General features: G+C 39.9%; 2 long non-coding RNA genes across 2 annotated transcripts in view; one reads left to right on the forward strand and one right to left on the reverse strand.

Moving 5' to 3' along the window:
• The window catches only part of LOC111266164 (uncharacterized), a 24,031-nt gene extending 20,239 nt beyond the window's left edge, over positions 1-3,792 (forward strand). Inside the window, exon 3 of the long non-coding RNA XR_015313323.1 lies at positions 1,119-3,792. This is a non-coding gene — a long non-coding RNA (uncharacterized LOC111266164). The remainder of the gene's footprint in view (positions 1-1,118) is intronic.
• A 2,260-nt stretch (positions 3,793-6,052) lies between these two features.
• On the reverse strand, positions 6,053-9,389 carry LOC147752717 (uncharacterized). The gene is made up of 2 exons (XR_015313322.1): positions 9,216-9,389; positions 6,053-6,871 (listed from the first exon to the last, which is right to left on the reverse strand). It is a non-coding gene; the product is annotated as an uncharacterized LOC147752717 (long non-coding RNA).
• Between the last annotated feature and the right edge of the window lie 454 nt (positions 9,390-9,843).

Below are 9,843 nucleotides of genomic sequence, written 5' to 3' on the forward strand. Positions count from 1 at the left end.
CCGCCGCTGTGGGACTATAACCAGGAATCTACACGGAATGCATGTATCTTCATTTTCAGTTCTCGTCGAACTTCACTAGACCAGAAGTATTATTTTTAAAGCATAGGTAGGTTTCGCCTTAAGAGAAACTATACATAAAGACAACGATTCGTTTCGGTATAAAGTACCTACTAGTAACACCCATTGCTATTATGAATTGAGTCACCCGCGTGTTGCAGCGTGTTTATCCACCTATCTCCGTATTAGCCCCGTATATACTAAACTTATACTCTGAGTTAGGGTGGGCAAATCTAGTCCAAAACTGGACGAACATACCTCTCATTTGGTGCTGACGAGAACCCGAACCACTTATGCGTATATAAGCATCAGTGTAATATTTATAAATGTGAGTAAATCACTGAAATCCGAGTTTTATGTCTTTTCTGTCGGATCGCATTGCATTATCTTTGGTATATTTTCGAAACGGGTCAATACGAATCAAAATATCAAACAGCAAAAAAAGGACACAAAAAATAGACTTTTACCATGAAAAAGCATAAAAAAAGCAAGCTGCAGTCATGCGAACACGTAATATATATATATATATATATATATATATATATATATTTACGGGATCAAAGAATGTACCCTGTATCTCTTTAGGCTTTCCTTAGGCCACAGAGGGCAGGAAGTTATAGGTCGCCCAAGCTGCAATAGTATGATATATTTATTGGATAATTTTTTCCAACTACTTATTATTTAATTTGCATGGCTCCAATTTTCTTTAATATTGCCCTGCTAGAACGAATCCTGAAAGCTGATCGCCCCGGAAACCTAATCCATTATTATTATAACAATAATAAACCATGGGAACAGATCGTATTGTACAAGGTGCAGTAAAAATTATGGTTATACACAAAACACTCCCCATTATAATTTTTAGAAAAAGTTCATTAATATGACTGAGCAGGTACAAAGGACCGCGCCAAAAAGACGTCTTTTGCCGCACTTGCATCCCATCAATGAACGTTAATAACCGCTATGCAATTTCTAAGTATTCATTTTTTGTGTCTGCGTTCGCTTCCAGGGGCTTATACGCAACTTATCCGCCTGTTTGTGCTCTCATTTGATCTTTTCAGGCAAAAAGGACCATCAGGATAACGCATGGCTGTGCCCGCGTCTAATCGCACAGAATATTTCATTGCTCCGGAAATAATAGGATCAGAATGCAGTAATCAAACCGGGGGCCTGTGCCATCTGGGTTTCGCCTGTGGCATCCGCCGGCATCAGTGGGTCATGTGCAAGGAAGGGTTTCATAAAACGGAGCTTACGTGATCTTTCTGATTAGACGATAGTATTTACGGTTTGCGTTCTGTCCGATTGCCAAGAATGTCTGGTTTTCAGGTCACATCGAACACGTTAGAACGGGAGCATGAGCATGCCATACAGTCGTAACGCCTTGCTGTTGTTGAGGCTTTACGTCGCTTTCCCCGCTAACTGGCATAGAGTCCAGTTTTCAAATGCGCGCAGCTATGATAAATAATAAGAATAATAATACCGATTTCGACAACGGCATAGGTGATTGGGGCGAGAATTTCCAATCATTCAAGGAAACTGCGTTAAATGTGGATGACGCCTCACAGTGGCTTAGGAAGTGTGGATCCCGTTTGTAGAGGATCAAGAGGGATTCGTTCTAGGTGGAGAGGTTATCTAGAGTTGGGAGAAACGAATAGATGACCTTCTTCCCCTTAGCAAGGACACGAGGACGACGACGACGACGATGATGATGATGATTTCTTAGGAAATTTTTAACCCTTGTTTCTTGTGTTTTTTTTTGCTGGAAATTATAAAAACCATATAGGTCGCGGAAAAAAGAGAAACCTGTTTCACTTTGTGCCACAGGTTTTTCATGTAGGAAAAGCGCTATCTAGAAACGTAATATCCTGCGCAGCATGTGAAAGAAAACTGTGAAGTCGTAATATTGGAAAATATATGACACTAAGCAATACTATCGCGCGTTATTCCGCAAGGACTCAAGCCTCCCAGAATAATATAGCCGTGATAGATAATACCTGTGAGACGGTGTGCGCCAATCTTGAATGTATTGCAGCGGTTAAATGCTATATTGATATTCATGCTAGTTCAACTGTAGTAGCTGACAGGAGATTCTATATATTGACGTGAAGAGCGGGTTCAGAGGAGTTCATGAAAAGTATTATGTCTCAGCTGAAGATAGAACTCCGGAGTTCATGCTTTTGAAGATAGCGTCTCACCCACCGCCACGCTGAAGTAGACTGTGAGGAGTCCAGCTTTCTCAGTGCCTTACACTTACATAACCAAATAGCAATGAGCTGAAGTAAATTTAAAAGATGCCATCATTACCTAAAAATGAACTGTACAGGATTTTTTTTCTAGCTTGAAATGAGTCACACTACAGATGTCAAGGCGTTATTGACTTTGTATAATATCGCGTAACTATAATACCTAATCCAATTCTTATTACAACTAGTCTTACTTTGGTCAACTCTATCAACTGTTATTATGAGTTAAAATTGAATGAACTAGAAGTAATTCTCGTATATTTCACTAATACCTATTGGACCGTAAGCCAATTATATTATGCAGTAGTTAAAAATATTATGCTAAACAGTTGTTTTTAATTTGATTATACAATTTAGGGTTTCTCCATCCCTATGATCGTCTCTATGTCTAATCGAACTGGATTCTTGCTTAGGCCAAAAGGACCTAAAAACCTAATTAAGTAAAATTATCACTAATACAATAGGAAGAAACTGTAACGTGTACGCATCCACCGACGATGAGTGCGTACTATTTCCACAGACGAAAGGCCGCCGAATTTAGCGTACACCGTCTGTGCCGTAGCAAATCTTTCGTACGTAATTAATAGTAGAGGAATCTTTGACTTTTTGAGCAAACGTTTTTCTACTGCGCTTCATCGTCGTTAATATCTGGACCGATATTCGCATTTAGAAATAATTACAGTGTGATATAAGCTTCATAATGCCTTTCGTTGTCCTATCAAGTTAGTCCATAACGCTCAACTGAACTTGGGCGTACATACTCCATGCCGTATTTAGCTTACGAACCCCCTCCAGATCCGAATGTTTGCGAGAGTAGAATCCAGCTTAGAAAGAGGCTAGACTAGAAAAGGGACAATATGGCATAGCGAGGGCGGACTCGCCGCGATCATTTGCGTTCATGTATTCACCTATAATACATCTGCGTGAACATATGGATAACAGGTTCCCTTGAGGTTTGGCCTGCACGATGATTACACTTTCATAGTGGTATGTTACGCGAACAGGGGCTTTCACTCAACATCTACTACAAAATCGTTCGTTTAGGCTAGCGAAAGGCTGAGTACAAAGTTGTTTGCGCAGAAGTGAAGTAAGCACTCGAGGTCCTCTTGAGGGCTCCTGTTTGCGATGAAGTTTTGTTTCTTTGAATAACGACTACATTAAAAGCTGTAAGTTCGCGATCCGATGTAATTCTCCGATTTATACGGTATGGATTGCAAAAGTCAATAAGTCATAATAGTAAATTTTTGTCTAGCAAAAATACCAGTTGTAAAACCGTGTGAACTGGAAGCTGGTACACAAGTGCGTCTCTGTCTGCTGTAGGTAAAAACTGTGTCGGGTAAATTGCGGTTTGATAAGCCACACGTTTGTGTTCCATTGCGGAAGCGCGCGCGCGGCCTTGGACCTGAGAGGCCTTACAGTGCAATAAAAAATTCAACAAAACAAATAAACCTAGGCTATTTATTATTGATGTCTACTTGACATGTTGAAGGTATTCTGCTGTAGAACTACAACGTGAAGGCTGCTACACGATATGTAATCTAGCGAAATCAAGCCCAGTTCTATTTGTCCATACTTTTTCTAGCACGGATATTATCGAATCACGACTCACGCTAGTTGTGAACGATGATCGGTAGCCATTGCGACATAACTCATCTCGACGATGGCCAAAATCCTCGATCGGCTGAATGGGGCTCGCAGTTAAGCGACCGATGGCGACAGAAAATGCGGATCCAAACTATGAAATCGTGGAAATGGCAATTGTTGAACATATTTCGCATTCATTACACTAGCTAGTTAAATTATTTTCATTTCATATTTTAAATTAGCCCGCCTAGCGAATCAAATATGGCACCGTCTGCTTGATAACTTTTATATGTCAGTGGCTGCAACAGATGACGATGAGAAAATGAAAACACAATCATTTGTCTAAGACTGGTAGGTATAATGGCATGATAAGGTTACTATTCAGCTCTCAAACGTTTCTATGAAAAATATTATAGAACTGAAATTTAAATTAGATGAAAGTATTAAGCTCTTTGCCGCAGCTGTATTGATAATAGCCTTTGCTTAGTTGACACTTATATAAATCTATCAAATGCAACTGGTCTCAGCTATAAAAAAAAAAAAAAAAAAAGGAAAAAAAATACTCGATAATTGAATTTGTACATCTATTCTTTTTGTTTGCAACGACCGATCCTATAGCCTCTAGCAGGCCCGATTGAATTCACTACTGCGGGAAGGTGCCAACCAGTTGAAATAATCTTTTTACGGAAATGTTGACTATCTGATTTATTTGAATTAAGGCAGGAGCGGAAGAAACCAGCCAAAGCACAAGAACCGATTAAACTCAGGAACAAAAAAGCGTTCTCACCCCACCAAAAAAAGCTTAACACTGCTTATAGAAAGACAAGTTTGCAGCGGCTTCAGCAAGGAATACCCGCTTAGAATGGACTTTAAAGAATATATCAGTGAGTTACATATATAGGCTATACTTTGCTGTCAGTTTATATAGCTACTAATCAATAATTGTAGCAGAAAGAAGATTGTCAAGTCGAGGAGAGTCTTCAGGGCTAAAATACAGACGGCCTTTCAATGATTGCTGATGCTTGCTGCCGCTGCTATAGGGAATCGCAGGCGGAATCTAATTACAACGGCTGTGACAAAAGCAGTGAAGAAACGTTTCCCATTTCAAATAAACATGATCTACGATAAATTGTTTCTTAATTTTCCTAAAAAAAACACGTTTTTATTTCGCAAAATTAAAAAAAAAAACACGAGGGCCATAAAACCCGACCTTTAGTAGTAATCCTTCGACAAGGACAACTTGGCCTAATCTATTTATTAATAACACTTAAAATCACGCTATTCTGCTAATTCACAGATAAGTATTCTGAGAAATGTTGACAAAAATATCCAACCACTTTTATCGGTCTCGCCTTGTAAGCAGATTCTGACGTCTCTAGATGCCTTTCGCCTAAACCCGTTTACTTGCCATCATGACAACTAGCCAATTTACTTATCCAAATCAGACCTTATTAATGGAAGAGGGGGCTTTCTGTTGTCAAGCGCTGTTGTTGTCATACCTGATCATCGGAGATACCGTTAATTCATGCGCGGTACGGAAAACTTAACCATTATGCTCAGCTTTCCTAAAGAGCTGCTCCAAGTTCATCTTAGAAGATACTACGTAAAGTACGCTTTGTACTTCGCTTCGTGTAGCCACGTAAAATACAGAATTTTACGTGGTTTTTAATATTATGTAAATAATAATAATGAGATGAACATAACAGGTAATGGTAAATCGTAACAAGTAATTGGAATAATGCTGCATCTATTGGTTTCCTGGTAGACCAAGCAATGTTAAAAAAAAAAAGCTTACTATGAGCTACCGCTTAGATGAGACAGTGCATCTTCATTATTCTCTGGTTATACTAATGCACACATATGGATAATATCGTAACCCAACTATATGCTATTGCAAGGTAGAATAGTATTGTTATTTGGTGCACTTGAGAACATATTTTCCTCTACACACTATACAAATCAAAGGTGAAGGGAAGAAAACTCATAAAATTCAATTTGTTGTTTATAACTAAGATCCTACAGGGTAAAAATGTGTACTTCGCTAACAGAAATCTCAAGTCTAGAAAGAGCTTAGTATCATACAGTTATATCCTAATACGATACATTTCAATGCGATAATCCTTTGCCAACGCCCTTACAACGTCTAAGGTGATAAGAAAAAAACAAAATTTTTCTGATTATGGTTACTATTATTACGCGATCTAATTGCAAACGACCCATCTAAAACGATTCCATAAGCTTGCACTGTAAGAACACAATCTGATATTGTAGCGCCACTGGAGGAATTACGGAGATATAAATCTGTTAACAGGTTCGGCTCAGCATTTCCTGGGGAGACTTATCCGTATTATGATAAGCTGTGTCCATCCTTTGTTCGGCTATTGACAAACCCCTGAGCTGCACGCCAACGGTCTAAGTAGCTATGATGTTAGGCGAGATGGACACTCCGAGACCATACCTTCTCTTAAACGTTGTCTAGTCTGCTAAATCCATCGACGCATTTCGCAGCGTGAACCTTTCTGATAGGACCAGTCCATAAAGATTATTTCAGCGTACGGGGATCCGGGCTGAGCTCAGTCTCTTTACAGGAAAGGATCTCTTCAATTGCCATAAATCCCTTTAATGAATTTGCCCCTCCTGTGGGACGCCAACACCAACGTTTCTACGGCCACGTGCTCTCTACATTTCATCGCATAATGACGATCGATTTCAGCGCAGGTTCTTCTGTACTCTCGGAAGAACCCATGACGAAGGGGTTGAAATACCAGTCAACAACAAATGGAATTAAAAATTAGATATGGTCGATATCCTTTAATGCCTGTAGCAGCCCCCACGGCATTCGTCTCTGTCTGCTGCCGCGTGGGGAGGTACCAGGGAAATTTCCTTGAGGAGCAGGGCACGTTGGGGAGACGCCGTAATAAGGCTCAGCCATGTGAGCAGATTAGTGCGCTTCAACAACTGCAGTGATGGTACGTCGTTGTACTCACCTATGAAGTAATAGAAAGACAAAGATCGGACATCATTGCTAAGGAAAGTACGATATAACAATGTTATTCCCCCTAGAAGCAGAAAGGGTGTGACTGTGTATGTGAGAGGAGAGTAATCAAACGCACGCGAATACGAGCATGTGGTTTCAACCACATAGCAATCACATGGCGTTGTAATGTCTTCGTATCGTCGTGTGGATGAAACAGAAACAAGATTTATGTGTAAAAATAATAAATAACTGCCACGTTCCATGCATCAGCGCCCGTTTTTGAGCGTTTGCCAAAATCAAATGGGATGTAAACGAACTTAGGTAGGTCTGGGCCGTGAGTGTGGTTATGTTTATAGATGTTATAGCGGGTTAGTCTTCGTGGGTGTCTTTTCGTTGTTAGCATGGATATGAAACCGCAAAACCAAACACGGATACCGATAATAAATACATATATCGTCGATTTTTGACTAAGTTTAAAACCGAAACGTATGAGCTGAGGCTATACCATCAGCATATATATAGCATGCGCCTGTTGCCTAGCAATGAAACTGAAAAATACAAATGAATCATAAATAGAAATATATAAACTACATAGAAAAAGCGTTGGCCAAAATAAAAGCCTTACAGATAGCTGCTAGAAATCGGTACGACAAGACATGCTTAGTAAACATCCAATCATGCCATCATCGATCTAATGTAAAACAAATTAACGATTAATAACCAACTCCAATTTACAACTAGACGTATATGTAAATAGCAAAAAAGCAACATTATGCTGTGTGGTCATTTCAACGTCAGCCCAGGTCGAACTAGCCGCAGTCCAAACGTTTCAGGATCGAGTACTCGTCGTATATATATAAATAAATATCTTGCCGCAGCACGCTTGGCTATTAGGCCTCATGTGAAAGATACATTAATCCCTTTCGCTATTCAACAATCAAACGGTGAGAAAAAAACGTGGCGGAACGAACTAAGTCGAGTTGAATGACTCGCACCGTCGATCTCATGCCATAGGAAGACGACTCATCTGGAGGCGTCTGGGGGTGGTGTAACCGATCGTAATGTAAACACATTTTACGTATTATTGAGCTGGTCCACACATTGCACGAATCCTCTACGTCCTTCGCGCTTTACCGGTCGCGTCTCCTTGCTCTTTCGTCTGCGGGGCGGAATATCACCATTTGGCTGAACACACGTCGAAGGAATATATTGAATCTATGGCCACCTTCGTTGTGGATGATTTCGCTAAACGTAGCCTGTTGGTTGGATGTTTGGGTCTTTGATACATCGACGCTTTTGCGTCCTGCATGCTTGTGCGTTTCCCTATCCCCTATAGATAACATCATACTAATGACAAGTAAATTCTCTACACAGATGTATATACGTCCGCCTTTACGAGGAAAACTAAAATAAATATGGGGGCCATCTATTCTCTCGAACAGTGTTTGCCACGCCCGAACAGCAATGTTACAGGGAACGCTAATGGGGGGAATGATACATGAATGTTCAAATGGGGGGGGGGGGGGGTAGGGATTAATCACAAACAGATAAAAGCTCTTTATTCACCGTTTATGAAAAACTAAGAATTTTGAAGTCGCCGATAAAGCTATATTGTTCTTCATTTAAATTCAAATATTAGAAACTGATCTTCAATCGAACGATGGAAAGGAACATTCGGTCGAAGGTAGTATATTTGTAGAGGGTTTTTTGAACCAGTGCTATTGTTTACGGAGGAGCTTCGATAAAAAAAATAGACTCCTTCGGCCGTAGCAAAGCGGGAACGGATTCAAATCTATGAAATCAATGAAACTGTGCCCTAGTAAATAAAGCGATTGTATACTAAGGGAAGTTCGTAACCGATTTGAGCGCGGTTTACAACTATAGAGTCATATTTGACTAGCGTGTTTGAACTAAATCACCAGGAAATGATAAAAAGAAGGTCATTAATTAACGCATGGCAAGGCTGAGTGGTCAGCAGTTAAATTTAATAAAGGAGCATCTATAATAACTGCGCACTAAATAAGCTTACTTTGAGCGAATGAAGTTCGCACTTGTGTAGGTATATCATATCGATATATTCAAGTTTGCCACCCAGTCGTTTATTCAATGAGACATAATCAAAGCTATTCACTCAGAGCAGTGAAAAACGTAGAAAGAAATTTGAAGAACGAATGTAACACCCACCCAGAGGGTGCTGTCATCGCTAATGTTAGCACATATTTGGAAAAAAAAATTCACGAGCCAGATAGAAGGGAGGCGTTCTTCAAGCGACCCGCATTTAGCATTCCTCATTAGTGGTAGCTTGGCATTTATGGTGTTCCTGAGCAAACTGAGTAAAAGATTCGACGCATTACCTCAAAATGAAGGACCATGAATCAATTAAACCCTACAATCACTTCCTCGTGATTGGTCGATCACTGTCAGAGGAAACTGTGGTGCCATGCTGGAGCGGCCTTGAAACACACCATTTTCCGCAAGCTGTCGGAGCTTCGATTAAGAAATGCTATGTAGATATTGTAATGGGGGAATACTTCGTTGTGTTCATAAACTTACGTACGGTTTTATACTGCGCGTCAACCAAAATGACGTAGTGATCAACACTGAGGATGTTTTTCCATTGCATACGACTAGATAATTCCTTCTTTTGCAAGCATTCAAAAGCAATACGTTCCATAATAGTAAGCAAATTAAATATTTTTTTTGTCCATAACAAAGTATTCCTTCCGAATTTATTTTCGAACAGAAGTTGAAAAACATCTATCGCTCGATTCTCTCTATTGCCAAACTTAGAATAGGCTTTTTTATACGATTTCAGATATAAGCAAACACCAAACTCAGAGGATACGACCTAGCCAACCTAACTCGTGTCGGATTTAGCAAGAACGCTCACTCTATACGTAGATTTGTAGCGATTATTAGCTGATTTGGTCCTCGCAAAGCACCAATTTGAGGATGATGCCCGATTCAAATATTCACCATTAC

The sequence above is a fragment of the Varroa jacobsoni genome, unplaced genomic scaffold (assembly GCF_002532875.2).
Source record: "Varroa jacobsoni isolate VJ856 unplaced genomic scaffold, vjacob_1.0 scaffold_1061, whole genome shotgun sequence".
Lineage (NCBI taxonomy): Eukaryota > Metazoa > Arthropoda > Arachnida > Mesostigmata > Varroidae > Varroa > Varroa jacobsoni.